The sequence below is a fragment of the Urocampus carinirostris genome, chromosome 20, assembly GCF_059441175.1.
Source record: "Urocampus carinirostris isolate Australia breed hairy pipefish chromosome 20, RoL_Ucar_1.0, whole genome shotgun sequence".
In the NCBI taxonomy this organism is placed as follows: Eukaryota; Metazoa; Chordata; class Actinopteri; order Syngnathiformes; family Syngnathidae; genus Urocampus; species Urocampus carinirostris.
This window is the reverse complement of record NC_142368.1, coordinates 16944213-16960975: the sequence shown is the minus strand read 5'-3', so window position 1 is coordinate 16960975 and position 16763 is coordinate 16944213. Positions and strand designations below refer to the sequence as shown.

The 16763-nt window shown below is 37.3% G+C and overlaps 1 protein-coding gene across 1 annotated transcript in view; it reads left to right on the top strand.

Annotated features, from left to right (window-relative positions):
* Positions 1-1971: 1971 nt before the first annotated feature.
* The window catches only part of hpcal1 (hippocalcin-like 1), a 25469-nt gene continuing 10677 nt past the window's right edge, over positions 1972-16763 (top strand). The window contains exon 1 of the mRNA XM_088324438.1: positions 1972-2165. The gene's annotated coding sequence lies outside the window, so the exon portion shown is untranslated. The remainder of the gene's footprint in view (positions 2166-16763) is intronic.

Genomic DNA, 16763 nt, shown 5'->3' with positions numbered 1-16763 from the left:
CAAAAAAAATATGAAAATACTACAAAAATACCACTGCAGTAATACTTTAAATCAAAAATACTACTAACAAAATATTACGACAGAAGTACTACAAAAATACAACTACAAAAATACTACAGATATACCACAAAGTTTTTCTTGAAATACGACAAAAATACTACAGAAATACAACAGAAAACCTACTTCAGAAATACTACAAAAATCTGACTGCAGAAATACAACAAAAATACTACAACAATAATACTATAATACAATAGTATTACCACAAAAATATTACTGCAAAGAATTACAGTAGAAGTACAAAACTACAACTACAAAAATATTACGACAGAAGTATGACAAATATACTACAAAGAAATACAGTGGAAGTACCACAAAAATAATGTGAAAATATTACAAAAATACCACTGCAGTAATATTTTAAATCAAAAATACTACTAACAAAATATTACGACAGAAATATTACAAAAATACAACTACAAAAATAATACAGAAATACTACAAAAATCTGACTGCAGAAATACTACATAAATACTACTAGAATAATACAATAGTACCACTACAAAAATATTACTAGAAATAATTACAGTGGAAGTACAAAAATACTAATACAAAAATATTACGACAGAAATACTACAAATGTACTACAAAGAAATACAGTGGTAAGTACCACAAAAAATATATGATAATACTACAAAAATACCACTGCAGTAATACTATAAATCAAAAATACTACTACAAACACAACTACGTTAATACTAAAAAGTACTACACATATACCACAAACTTTCTATTAAAATACGACAGAAATACTACAAATACACTACAGATTTACCACAACATTTCTACTATTGAAATACAACAAAAATGCTACAGAAATACAACAGAAAACAAACTCCAGAAATACTACAAAAATCTGACTGCAGAAATACTACACAAATGCTATAAAAATACAACCACAGTAATACTACACAACTACATTTTTAAATTTAGTGCTCAAGACCAATTTGATGGGACCAATCATTGCCCCTTGGCCACATATTTGAAGCCGACGTATACATAAAGTTGCCCACCCCTGCTATTAAAAATCGTTAATTTTAATTCGGTGACGTCATGTATGCACTAAATGACGTGAACCGGAATTGCTGCCATCTAGTGGCACAACAGAAATTTGCTATGCAGTTTTAAATATTAGATTCAAATTTTAAATAATCAGTATTTTCGAATCAATAACGGAGCTAGAAATTATTTAAATGTATTAGTCATATCTTAAAATCCAAAATTAGATGAGTTTACACGGATTTCCGGAGGTATAAATACGCAAAGGCGCAAATGGAACAGGTGTCACGCTTCAAACGCGCGCACGCGCACTGGGTTAATTATTGATAAAGCGCCTGAAATGCTGACACTTCCTCAAGTGTCTGAGCAAGTGGATTTGGCTGTCAGGTGTAAAATAAAATAACATAAAATGGAGTATATTAGAATATCTTGGGTGAATTACACTTCAAAATGGCTGTATGCTTGTTTTTCAATAGCATAAATTGACATCAAAATAAACAATGACATCACGGTTTCTTTTTTTTGTTTTTTATTTTCTATTTTGTAATGTTTATTTTTCTTTAGACGTTTATTTTAGATAGCGAGCTAATAATAGTCGACAAAAATAATTTTTCCACCGGACGCTGTGACTTTTTCTCCGATGGAAGCACCGAGGAGAGAGTGGACCGATCCATTTCGTACGTAGGGAGGATGTTACGTGTAAACATAACACAGCGTGACAAAAAGAAACATTTCACCTCCTCAACTCTTTCTTTCATTCAAAATCCATTAAAATGTATATGAAATAGTCTTATTAACTCGGTAAAATATACGTGTATCCCAACCCGAAAAGAAAAGTAAACCCCTGCGTGATTTTATTTTGGTCGAGTCGGATGAAAATCGAGCTGCTGCCACATCTTCCAGCAAGCTTCTTAGCATCTGTCGTGAAACAAACAACGGTTAAAAGATAAAATAATTTGAATTACTCGGTTAAAAAACCTTTATTTTCATTTATTGTTTCATTCTTGAGTCAACAGACGCCTTTCAAGTTGCTGCCCGCGCCGGAGACGACGTCAAAGTGGAGCGGGACTTTAACTTGAAAAAGTCACAATCCTCTCACTTCGAAGGTATTTTTTTCTTTATATTTTTCATAAATAAATTACTTTTGGGAGATAAAAAGTATTTCAAAGGCTGTCACGACCTCCCAGACACGATCATATAGGGTTACACCCATTTAGAAGGAGACAGTATGAATTTCCCCCCCATCTTACTGTAAACTATTGGTCCCCAACGTGGTTCCCGCGGGCCCAAAGTAGCCCCTCTGAGTAGCTTAAGTCAAGTCAAGTCATGTTTATTTTAACCTCCAGGGCTCCATGACCTTACAAACTGTCGTATTTTCCCTTACAAAATACGAAATAATCTTACACTATATACTTTTTCAAACGTGTTTATTTACATATGTTATATGGTAAATCTGTTACGTTATATCATATATATTGTTAGTTAACATTTTGTTGTGAGATACTGAGTTGCTCGACATGAATGAGGTTTATTGTAAAAAAAGTTAAAAAATGAAGTAGCTTGGACGTTCACTGTAAAAGGAAAAAATACATGCAAATATAATTAAGTAGAATTTTCTCATTCAAATTATGAATTCATTTTCTGCATTAAATTATTGTTGGTAATATACTGATTAAAGGGATACCCACAAACCTGTCTTTTTTCATTTTCTCCTTTTATACTTTTTTTCTTAACTTCTTTATACAATATAATAATTCGTAATATGATTCATCAAAGCAAGTGAGCCGTTTGAGAGCCGGCTCTCTTTAATGAGTTGAGCCGAAAAAGCCGGTTGTCTAAAAAGAGACGGACTTCCTTTCACTACACAATTACCACGGAATGATGCATGATGGGAAATCCCCAGGCGGCAGACGCATGCGCACAGTAGCATCAAACCGCTCGCTTCGTTTGCAACGAAAAAAAGATACAGAGATAGAGGCTACCGCGGCTAACTCTTTTGGCTTGATTGATTTGCCGTTTCGTGATAGTCGGTGTATACCGGATGGTACCCATGATTGACAAATTTGCGTTTTTCCGCACAGATTTCCTTGTACGTCGTACACGTCTTAAAATGCATAATAAAAGTACTTTGTACGGCAAAAATGTACAGGTTGACAGGTATGTTTGATTGACCAGGCTGCAAAGGATGTTGCAATAATAAATAAAACACAAATATTGTCAACGTGAAATATAGGTCATTCATAAGCATTTGTCCCAGCTGTTTTCCAGCTAAGATGCCCATGCTACAATCATCTTGCATGTGATTGCAAAAAATAAAATAAAAAATCAGTGGAAAATAAAAGCTTACCATTTCTATGTGTTCCAACTTAGATTACTCTTGTAGGTGGTCTCGCCCAGGGAGTAATTTAGTGAAGAACTGTTGCCAGAACAGTAGGATCGGTGAATTATTAAAGAAGACAATCGATAAATGTTAAAAACTCAAATCTTGTGAACGTGGTCACATTTTTTGCAAAATGAATTTTAGACATTCTAATGCCAATTAAGGCCTTATTTTTAGAATCATGAATACAATGCCTTTTAAGACTTATCAAGGGTCTGCGGGGACCCTGACTACTACACACTGTCCCTTTAATAAGCTTATGGATCAGTTCCAAAATAGCTCAGGTTAACGGGGTTTTCTAGGAAATGGATTTCTAACCCATGTGATAACACCATTGACGTGATAAATATGTTTAAATACATGGACGAATCTTCCAAAATTATTTTTCAAATTAGCCTATAAATTATACGTGTGAATCACTCATACAAGGCAGATGTCATAGTGGTTGACTGAGCCTTTTTTAACCCTACCTTTAAGCATAACAACATAGTAACAACATAGTAACAACATAATAATAATACATTATTTTAGAAATGCATATCAAACTACAGTAGTAGCCTCTAATGCTTATCATTAAAAAAATAGTAGATCTCACCTTCAAAAAGGTGGGGGACCCTTACTGTAAAACAACAAAGTTATAACTGGAAACAATTATTGGGTATTAGTCTTTTAAGCTAGTAGTTTTTCAATCTTTTCTGTGGTGTACTTTTTGTAAAATATATTTGTGAACAATTTAGTTTATTTGGTGGTCTATTTTGTTTTTTGTAAATTGTCATGATTACTGATGTGACTCAGCTGTGCATGCTCATTTGGCGCCAACTGCCGTGGGTTCTGATTGGCTCCCTGTCAGTATTTGAACCCAGTCCTGTCAATCCCCTGTTGTCAGTCCGTCTGCGAACCTCAGTGAATACTAGGCAAGCCTTTTTCGACCCTGACTCCAACCTGTTCTGTTTTTGATCCCGTCTGTCTCTGGCTATGACCCGTTTTGATCCTGACCACGTCTGCTCTCCCGTCCCGACTTACGACCCGTTTCTGACCTGACCACGTTTTTTGCTCTCCTGTCCCGGCTATCGACTTGTTTTTCCATCCTTGACACCGCCATCGCTCGCTACGAAGATCCACTTCCGTGTTCGGATCACAATCCGAGTACGAGAGCGACTTGCTTCCCGCGTCTAGCGAACACTGGATAGTGAGCGCAGCCCTTCCTCTTTCCCTTAATAAAACTAGTGAGAAACATAACGCAATTGGGTCCTGTTTCCGTTCTAGTTCTGACAGTAAACAGTTATATACAACCTAATAAGAGTTATAATGAGAATTTTGGGCCTATAATTTCATTTTTTCTGTTTACAATTTGTTTTAAGAATATAATTTAGTAGAGTAAGATCGTAATACTACATAAGAATATTTTGACACACAGTAGAAAATTAAAATAGTGTGAAAAAAACCCTCCTCTTTAAATTGACTTCTCAAACCGGCATTGTGTGGCACTTTTATAATCATTAATTGTTACTAAAATAACCAATAGGGGAGAAAGGCTTCTCATAAGATACAATTTTTTAGTAAGGTCAGAATGCTGTTAAATAAATAATTATGTTGTACGGCTTAAAAATAAACAGGAAATAATAAAAATACACAACTATCTGTATTACTCCACCCACACACATTGCACCTACGTGTGATTTTTTCCCCATCCAGCTCTATTGGCAAGACTGGGGATAAATTGGTGACATTTTTTGTCATCTGTGCTCAAAATAGATTGGAGTGTAGACTAATAGTGCCTGGAAAAAATGCATGTGCAACAGACACCCAAAATTGGCATAACATACTGTATTCTACTAACTGTAAGGTGCACATAAGTTAGAGGTAAGATCGGGCCAAAAAAAAGCACCCGAGCCCGACGCAGGCCCGAGGGGTATTAAACCCGACCCGGACCGAGCCCGACTAATTAACTGGATTTGCTGGCCCGGCCCGAAAGGGGCCCGAAATTACATATTTTATTTATAAGGAGGGGTGATTTATGATAACAAATTAAACTCTGCCTTTTGTTACAACATCTAGGCCTAAGTTAAATAAAACTGTATAAACATTTACATCTTTTATATTTCTGTGTCTGCACTGCAGATGTTACATTAAGCGACAATCTGTCATTGACGTTTTTTTTTTTTGAGGTAGCGAAAACATTTAAGGGCGTCCGTCATTTTGACGACTTGATCATTGGGCCATAATCCACAGCAGCAGTAGTAGTACGTCCTTAAGATTTTAGCGCAGCACTTTCATTGAGGGGGTGTTGACGTGTTGTGCCCTTTTCCGACTCCGATGCAAATTCCCCCCCCCCCTGATCGTATTCTATATAAAACGCTTATTAAAACAATAAAGCGAGCTAATTATAATAATTGGGAGATCCTAGTCTATATAACGCGTTTATTTAAACAATAAAGCGTGATTTTATTCTGCAAATTGCGTTTTTTAACGCGAATGAAAATGTCACCAACGTCAATGTACGCTTCCGACAAAAGCGATCGTATTCTATATAAAACGCTTATTAAAACAATAAAGCGAGCTAATTATAACAATTGGGAGATCCTAGTCTATATAACGCGTTTATTTAAACAATAAAGCGCGATCGTATTCTACAAATTGCGTTTTTTAACGCGGATGAAAATGTCACCAACGTCAATGTACGCTTCCGACAAAAGCGATCGTATTCTATATAATACGCTTTAAAACAAAATAAAGCGAGCTAATTATAATAATTGGGAGATTCTAGTCTATATAACGCGTTTATTTAAACAATAAAGCGCGATCGTATTTTACAAAATGCGTTTGTTAATGCGGATGGAAAAGTCACCAACGTCACTGTACGCTATGATTTCCGCAATCACAACTAATTGTACACAAATAATATTTATTTGATTTACTAGACTCTAGTATCCATACATAGTTTAAGTATATATTTTTAATGAACATATATTTATAATTATTAATTAATTTTAAAAAAAGAAAAAAGAAAAAAAAAAAAAAAGCAGGACCGAACCCGACCCGACCCGACCGTATGACTGACATTTCAGGCCCGACCCGGCCCGAAATTGCCTCGGGTTTGGGTTCGGGCTCGGGCCATAAATCTTAGGTCTAACATAAGTATCCAAACTTTGCCAGAAATTTGCATGTGTGCCTTATAATCCATAAATGCCGGAAAGTACTGTAAATAAAATTGGAATTGCATAATGGTATTGAAATTCTACTGATAAGTTTATACTTTTGTAGACACTCAAAATAAGGAGAGAAGACATCAGTGGACTTAAAACTTGCAAGGAGAACAGGAGCTGACTGTATAAAAACCGCTTTACAATGCCAAATTCCAAATCTGTTCTAAAAGCCTTACCTCGAGCCTTTTCTTTTTGTTACAAAATGCAGATCTGCCTTAAAGGGTGTGAAATCAAGGAACAGCATTATTATTGTGACAATAATGCAACCAACGCTTTATATTCAAAATAACGAATAACAGTGAGGAATAAAAGTTAAAATAATTCCTTTGGAATCTCCTTTGCAGGTGGCCAAATTGTAAAACTTATGAATAAATGAATATACTCAGTATTGCAACAACATTTTTAATCTTTTTTGTTTTATGAAATAGTTTTCCATTATTTTCTGACGTTTCTTGTTTTTTTACGCAACTTTAGCCAAAGTCATTTTAGATTATTGCACCTTATAGTTCGGTGCGCCTTCTGTATGAAAACATATTTTACAAAGGACTACTTTTGAAGGTGCGCTTTTAAATATGGTGCACTTTATCGTCCAGAAATAATCTTGAATATCAATAAAATTGTCTCGACAGCCTTTTGTTTGCGGCAAATTGTTCAATTAGCGAAAATAAAATAAAAATAATTGTAAATTAGCCTTGAAATGATGTTAGCAATGACTCTTAAAGGGAAGGTCAAGTCAAAATTTTCCGACTCATTAGCTATGTGAGTTCACTCTAGCTTAGAAACGTCATTCTGGTTCTTATTGTAATTTAACATAAGCAGAAAAATTTCCGTGACGTTAGGAAGCAGATCATTAGGATACTGTGTTTTAGTTTTAAAGTCACACTTTATTATAGATAAAACAAATTGACTTTTTCCTGGGAGGCTAATACTCTATTCGTTTATAACGGGTGTTTTTTTAAAACCTAAAAAAGAACGAAACTATGAAAGTTTGGGTGCACGTTATACACGAGGTTTTACGGTTCATGCAACGATTGATCAGGCGAAAAATAATGATGACCACAATCGTAAAACATTTGATGCAACGGGAATCGAACCTGGGTCACGGCAGTGAGAGCCCCTAAACCTAACCACTAAACTACCGGTGATATCATCGACACAGGAACAGATATTCGATTTTATCTCATTATTCCCATCAAAGGACTGTTTTTTTTCATAGCTATCTTCAATTTCTCTTTTTTTTACCTAAAAAAAATTGGAAAAGATACAAATATACTTCTTTAATCAAGAAGAAAAAAAAGTATGAGGAAATGACGCTGAGACACCTGCTCCTTAGGCTTGTCATTGGGGCGTTATCATGTGTAATGTCGCCGCCCCCTACTGATCTCACCCAAAAGAACAGCTCTATTTAGAAAACCGGCTCTTTTGGCTCGGCTTACTGAGAAGAGCCGGACTTTTCCGTTACAAAAACGATTCCTCTGATTTATTTTAATAATATATTATCAATAATAATAAAAACATTATGCATCAGATTATTTAGTAATTAGTAATTTCCGTGAAAAACATATGAAATCAAAGAAAATATTCACAAATCCACAGAAGAATAATTCGAAAAATAACAAAACGATTTTTGCTTTTTACACACTGAAAAGATTTAAAGTCGAACAACACAAAATCCCGGAAAATGCAAAACAAAAAAACATAAATGAAACACATTAACTCCTCAGTGCTATAAATAAATGATAAAATGCACACAAAAAACTATTTACAATTCTATTTTAACCAATTTAGACATGCATCCAATGAAAAACCTGCGAAAAATATTAAAATAATGTCAGTCTTAAAAGATTGAATGGACTCTTCGGAGCCATCAATATAATTGAAATTAGTCCAAATCTGGCTCATTTTTCTGCTTTTATATGAATAACCTATATTTTATGTTGACAATATCTGTATTATTTGCCCTCATGGAGGTTTTAGATCAGGGAATGGTGTCATAATAGTCTGTGGTTTGCAATAATCTGGTCTGTGCAGCCCTTTGAGACGCTTTGTCATTAAGGGCTATACAAATAAACATGGCTTGACTTGACTTGAATTTGTATGCATACAGTGCATTCTTTCCTTTTTTCTTTCATATTGACCTTAACTCAAGCTGTGCATGCATTGTTGAAGCAGAATTAATGCGCGTTCATAGTAGACCAAAAAGATCCTTGATCATAGGTAAGAACTGCTCAAAATATCACAAAGTATATGCTATCTAGCAGATGTAAATGGAAGGAGACCAAGAGGAAAGCCGCGATTGACGTGGATGGATGGTGTTATGAGTGCACTGCAGGAAAGAGCTCCAAATATAGTGGAACTTAGAGCTCTTCTTAGTGATAGGTATGAGTGGAGAGGGGTTGTAAAAGGATAGTGGGATGTTTAGACGTGTTGGGATGGGCAGGGCACCTATATGATGCGGCAGGGGTAAACCAGTGAAAGCTGTCGGGCCCTGCTGTTGAACAGAAGAGTGTGTCGCGTCACCCTGACCCGGGTGACATGGCTGCTGTCTTTTGTGTCCTGTTTCATCTGGAGGGATAAAAGCATGACCGACTTGGGTGCCGAGGTGCTTAACTTGATTGGGTGTTTGGGCATTTGGGTTGGCCATGGTCCAAACATTTTTGTGTGTGTTTTTTGCTACTTTTTCCCTTTTTTTATTTTCTTTGTTTTTGTATGTTTTTGTCTTGCTGTCGGTCATCCTTCTCGAGGGATATGACCAGGGTAGATAGATAGATATGCTATCAGCAAGATAGCGACTTGATGTCATCAAAACTGGCAAAAAAAATGTTCTCTCAATTGTTTTTTCCTTTGAAGGTACAGTGGAACCTCAGTTCTCGACCACAATCCGTTCCAGAACCCTGTTCGAAAACCGATTTGTTCGATCACCGAAATCATTTTTCCCATTAAAAAGAATGCAAATCGTTTTAATCTGTTCCAACACCCTGAATGTTTACCTTGAATGTTTAACGTAAACATAAAGCTAACCCAGGCTAATCGTACGTTCGCGTTATCGTAATCTTCCGTACGAAAGATTACGCTAACATGAACGTGTAAAAATAAAAAAAATCAGGTCGTTTACAAGTCATTTAGAACCCGGGTCTCCACAACAAGTGGTGAGTGGTTCATTGGAAAGGGGGCTCCATTACAACACCCTGAAAGTTGGGCTCCGTTCCAACACCCTGAATGTTTACCTTGAATGTTCAACGTAAACATAAAGCTAACCCAAGCTAATCGTGTGTTCGCGTTATCGTAATCTTCCGTACGAAAGATTATGCTAACATGAACGTGTAAAAAAAAAAAAAAGGATAAAGAAAAGATTTATGCATAGGATTTCTTACCTTTGTGGTGGTCAGCAGAAGGCGCAGGTGGATGGTGGGGAGAGGATCAGATACTCGCACACATATTTTGCTATTATTTCTTTCTTAAATGCTAAAAAATAGTTGTACGCACTACTTTTCTTTTTTCACCTGGAGCAACTTTGCTGCTAGCACTGACTTTCTTCGGAGGCATAATTAGGGGCTAAAACACTTGGTACACCTATTTTAAAAGCGAAAGCAAAACGAAGCACGTCCGCACGCGATAACAGTTGGTCAGGAAAAGAGCCATCTACACCCGTACGCCGCTCAGATCGCACCCTAGCGTACGAACTCACGCATTACCGGCGTTCGAACTCCGATTTTTTGACCGAACAGCGAAGCAAGAATTTCTCGAAATTTTGGGTTGGACTCCGATTTGTTCGAACTGAGAGGCGTTCGAAAACCGAGGTTCCACTGTACTGAAAAAAAAAAGAAATATTGGCCTTGAAATTGCTGAAAAAGTGCTCTAATTTGGCCATGAAAAATGTGTACAAACCCTACGTCTGGTATTGAATGAGTTGATCGAAAACTAGGGGTGTGCGTTATCCATAATTGTGCTTTATACATGAATACATATGGTAATTGTCATTTCACATTAAATTTGAGCACTGAATATAATTTTATCCTTAAATTGATTTCTTAGAAACTTCTTCCAAGGATCGAGGAGTATTTATAGGTCGTATTTTATGTTTGCAAAGATATGCACACTGACGCGGTTGCATTTCCTCCCGCGTTAGTACTACTATTGTGTTGCCGTGGCAACTGGTGTGTCAGGGGACCTCATCCTGAGCCGGAGCACGATGTTCTCGGCGGTAGTTCAGAGGGAAGCACGAAGCGAGAAATGACGGAAGAGCTCATTTCTTTTTCTCCTGTTTTTTTTCTTCTTCTTTTTTAAACCAATCAGGTTCCGACTCGATGGATGCTGCTCTTTATTATCAACACGAGCACAACAGCAGGGTAATCGTGAATTTAGAGTCTTATGAATAATAAATTCAGAAGTTCTCACAGCATCCGTTTTTTTTCCAGTTAAAGCACATAAAAGAGTGGCTTAAAATAGTTATCCTTTGTTTATACACTTTATATCACGTCTCACTAAATGGCAAACAAATCTATTTAAGTTAATTAACAGGTTTTATGAGAAAATCTCCCAATTGAGTATCCCTACATTGCTCTATTATATGCTGTATATATGTACTTTGTTTGAAGGTATATACAGTAAGTATAAGAAATCTGTTTACATGTGTTCCTGCCAGTGTGTTCTAGTCAGCCCAAAAGACAACATAAATATCGGAGTAAAAGTCTTGAAATGCGAGCAATTATATGCATATTTATTTAATAAAGGTGCTGGCCGTGATTTAAAAAAATTCTACCTTTTGCTCAAATCATCCAGCCTCTATAAAGTTGCTTTTGTGGTGCATGCAACTAAATGCATTTCTTAGATGGAATCAAATAAAGTCTTCTTTTTCTCATATTTTCGGAGGTGTGGATTGGCATTTGGACTGCATTTGAAACAGTCATTTTCTTACTTTCACTATTCTCATGTAGACTAAGAGAAAACCGCTATCCCGAGCAGGGTTGGGTAGGGTTACTTTAACTGGATTACTTTCAATGACTTTTGGATTACTCCAATACCAAATATACTAATAAAAGACAAAAGAAACTAAATGTGAATAAAATTATGACTCACAACACATAGTAAGCTTTCTCTCCTGGCTTTGATCTCTTTGATCTCCGGCAAGACGAACATAAAATGCGACACAAACAAAATGAAAATAAATCCAACATCATTTTTGCCGTTCCATGTATTCCGTTACTCCCCAAGCTTGCACAAAATTGAGTCATTTTATTCATATTTAGTTTCTTTTGTCTTTTATTAGCATATTTGGTATTGGAGCAATCCAAAAGTCATTGAAAGTAATCCAGTTAAAGTAACCCAACCCTGATCCCGAGCATTAAATCAGTCTCAAATTTAGGTCTAATTCTAATATTGAAGTATGTGTATGTTGTATATCTAAATGGTACAGATAAATATAAGTCCAAATGCCAACCCAAACCCCCAAAAAGATGAAAAATAATTAATTTGAGCGGATCTAAGAATTTCACAGGCTTGCATGCACAATTTCGTTGTCACAATATGTTAACCCATTTTGTAACAATGACAATAAAGGTATATTCTATTCTATTCTAATAAAAGGAGCTTGCCAGAGGCTGCAATGATGATTTCAGCCTGAAGATGGCGACAGCAAGTAGAATATTTTTAAGTGACAGACACCAACTTTTCGTCAAGTCATGTTTATTTGTGACACCCTCAATCACAAGAAGTCTCAATGTGCTGCACAGACCAATGACTAGTACAGACTACAGACTATTATTACATCATCTCCTGATCTCAAACCGACATGAGGGCAAGGAAATCTCAAAACCTCAGCATGAGGAAAATAAAGAAACCTTAAGAAAGGACCCTCACATGAAGTAATCCTCTCAATCCTGTGAATCTCTTCTTGGCTCTTGGGATCACTAGCACACCAGCATATAGTCCATATTAAATGTAATATTTGCCTTTACATTTATATTATGTAAAATGTATCATGTGAGAGTTTATCAATACGCCTTAAAAATAAATAAATAAATAAATAGAAATTACTTCAACAAATTACTATTTAGGTACATATTGGAATTTGAATTATTACCACAGATGTATCTTTTTGCCGAATTTGAATACAGGGGTATTCAATATTTTCCCATTAAACTAACTGCACTACAGCAGCACAGCGTTACTTATTTTCTTAAAAAAAGCATCATTGGACAAAAACATTGGCTATTCAATTCACATTGACTTGAATTGAGTTATGGTGTTTACTATTGTATTTGATATTTTTATTTTGATTAAATGTATTTATTTAATTGTGCATTCAGTAATATTGTGAGGATTCAATTCAACTACCAGTAATTTGGATGCTGTCAGGAACAGAACGGAAACAGGACCCACTTGCGTGACGTTTACCACGAGTTTTATTGAAAGAGAGAAGAAGGGCTGCGCCCACGATCCGGTGTTCGTTGGGCGCGGGAAGCAAGTCGCTCTTGTACTCGGATTGTGATCTGAACACGGAAGTGGATCTTCCGTAGCGAGCGAGGGCGGTGTCAGGGGCGGAAAACTGGTCGGTAGCCAGGACTGGGAGAGCGATACGTGATCAGGGTCGGAAACGAGTCGTAAGCCAGAACGGGAGAGTAGGCGTAGTCGGGAACAGAAAGGGGTCGTAAGCAATGTTCCCTCTAATTTTCCTTACGGGTCTGAGCATTCACACAAAGTCGGTGAGCAACGCTTGAAACAACAGTGAGCAACAGCAATCCCAAGTGTGGCATCTAAATCATTATCAAACATATCCAAAACTTGACATCAAGTTACATTTTGCTGAGTTTCCGGCAATGCAAAAAAATGTTTCACTTTTGAATGAATTGACTAATGTATTATTGCAAAGGTTTTACGGCCTACAAACGTAATTTGTTTTTACAACAATTCTTTCACAAGATTTTCTTTTTTTTTTTCCTGGTATTTTTTGACGCATAATACTAACATTTTGGGGGGCTTATTTCGTCAGTTGCAAGATACAGAACTGTATTTAATCACATTTTTTTAGTGGAAATACAATGTTGGCAACAAGATTGACTTGGTATAATTGGAAATTATTTGAATGCAACACAAACCTTTTCTTCTTTTTCCCTGTTTTTTTTCCTATTATTTTAAATTCTTTTAAAAAAATCTCATTGTGTTTATTTTTTCCTAGCTGTTACTTTTTTCTTTTTGTTCTCTATTTACTTTTTTCTTTTTTTCTGGCTTTTTTCTAAATTTCTCCTTTTTTCTCTTCCTTTTCTTTTTTCTCAGCTTTTCACTACTTTTTCATTTTGGAATTTTTTTCTTTTTTTGTTCTATTCCCCCTTCCTTTAAGTTATTATGTGCACAATTTTACATAGTATTTGGTCGTGTAGGGATTAAACAAGCAAAAACAACCTGAAGAGCCGTTTGGGACCCGAAAGAGCCGGTTCTCTTTACTTAGCCGAGCCGAAGAAGCCGGTTCTCGAAAAAGTCTACTGACTTTACTTTTCAAATACGTTCGACATTGACTTCAAAATACCGCATTTAGAAAACAGCGTCGGGGAACCCGTGTATTTTTACCTTTATGCACTGTAACTTTGACTTAATTCGCTTCTTAATTAGCAATTTCGAGCCCTGATTTTTGTGCGCTGGCTAGAAATTCTTGTGCATTGAGAATGTGCAGGCAGTGCGCGATTGTGCACGCGCGCAGCTTAGAGGGAGCATTGGTCGTAAGCCGGGACTGGGAGAGCAGACGTGGTCAGGATCCAAACAGGTCGTAGCCAGAGACAAACGGGAGCAAAAACGGGACAGGCGAGAGTCAGGGTCAAAAAAGGCTTGCCTAGTATACACGGAGATTCGCAGATGGACTGACAACAGGGGATTGACAGGAAAGGGTTCAAATAGTGACAGGGGGCCAATCAGAACCCGCGGCGGTTGGCGCCAAATGAGCAGGCACAGCTGAATCACATCAGTAGTCATGACAGATGCTTTTTTGAATGCTATAGTTATGAGTCTCCATTTTTGTGCAAGGTAGATCATTTTGTAAGTTGCTCACATGCTAGAAAAGCGTGACCACCCCTGCCCTACTAGTTTTAGCGGTAAAAAAAACCCTTAATAGAGTTCCCAAAATAAATTCAATTCGATACAAAAAGAATCGAGTATCTGTTTGCAGGCGCAATGTTCATTCGAGCGGACGACACATCCGGCCATTACAGCGCGGCCGAATCTATTTGAGGAAATCAGGTAATGAGGACGTAAACAAGGACAACTGCCGATTGTTTCTGCCCCTGTAATAAAATCATTCACCTCGTTTGTTCTATTCACACGTTATCAAAGCGAGTGTCGGGCCATCCGTGGCCATCCGTATTCCTACGGGAAATGCCATTTTTTTTCCCAGCACCGGGGTTGACGAGTCATGAACGTGTGTGAAACCGACTCATTGGGTGGAAAAAACACTAGAAATGTGGGCTACGTAGCACAAGGGACTGGGAATTGGGAATGACAAAAAATGTTATGAATGCGTGTCATGCTTTTTTCAAGGAAATGACCAAATTTGGTCTGGCAAATGTTGAGATGATGTTTACGATGACACGTCCAATGGAAGCGCGGGAATGTTTGAATGGATGTGATGACCATACCCAAGCTTGTAGATATCACATTCTGATCATCCTACCAAAAAGCCAATTTTCTCCGGCCTCTTGATTGTTTTCACCCAAAAAATACTTTAAATTACTTAAAGCAGGGGTGTCAAACTCATTTCAACTCCGGGGCCACACGATAGAACAAACATTCTGTCGTGGGCCGGACTAGTAGATTAAAGAGAAAGAAAAAGAGAGAGAAAGAAATAAGAGAAAGAGGGAGGGAAAAGGAGAGAGGGCGGGACAAAGAAAGAAAAAGAGAGAGAAAGAGAGCGAGGGAGAAACAAAATAGATAAAAGGTCATGAGAGAGGGGGAAAAGAAAGGGAGAGGAAGAAATAAATCCAAAGAGAAATAGAAAGACACAGGGAGAGAAAATAGAAAAGAAAGCACGAAGGGTAGGAAGAGAGAAAGAGAAAAGGAAAAAAGGAAGTTAGAGCAAAAGAGGTTAAAATACACACGGAGAGAAAGAGACGTAGAGCAACAAAGGAAGAGAAAAAGAGACACAGAGAGTGAGACAGAGTGGGAGAAAAGGCGTGGAAGAGAGAGAGAGAGAGAGAGAGAGAGATAAATAAATAAATACAAGTACAGTGTCTTTGTGAGAGGCACCTGGCTTTGGCAACATCAAGTTGACATTTCAACCTGCAGCTTGTTTTGCTCTTGCGCTTCTCTGAGTGTTGTCTTGCGGGCTGGATTCAATCCCTTAGCGGGCCTGATTTGGCCCGCGGGCCGCCTGTTTGACACCTGTGACTTATAGGCACATTGGTTTGAATTGAGTGCCATTAATATGCAAAAATAACAGAATAGATTTGCTTTATTGTGATTAATTACAACGTAGAGTAGATTGTTTACCACAAAATGTGTAAATGGTACAAAGACATTAGCAGCATTGTGCAAAAAAAGTAACCAGCTGAGACCTCAAACCTGGGCAGAAAGCTGCTGATGAATTTCTGGGTTGGGTTTATGACATTCTGTAAGGTTCTCTCAAAGAACCCCCAAAACATGCAGAACCGCCATCCCAGACATCCAAGTTTGCAGACCCTCGATTACTGGACCATCAAAAGGGCTCTTGCTACCACAGCAGAGCTGGCAATGTGGTCCAGACTAGGCAGAGAGCAGCCGATGATTTTCTTGGCTGACTCGCTGTAAGGTTCTTTCAAAGAAATCTCTAAAACATGCAGGACCAATTACTGGACCGTTAACATGGCTCTCGTTATCATACCAGACCCAGCGGTGGTGTCCTCCATACTGGGCCAAAAGCAGCGAATTATTTTGCGCAATGTGTTGATGACTCAGTGTACAGTTCCTCAAATCATCCCCCACACATGCAGAACTGTCATGCAAGAGGTCTGGGTTTGCCAAACCTCATTTAATTAGACTTTCAACAAGGCTCTTGCTACGACAGCAGAGCTGACAATGTCCTCCAGACTTGGCAGAGAGCAGCCGATGAGTTTCTGGGCTGTGGTGATGACTCTCTGTAAGGAACTTTATATAAC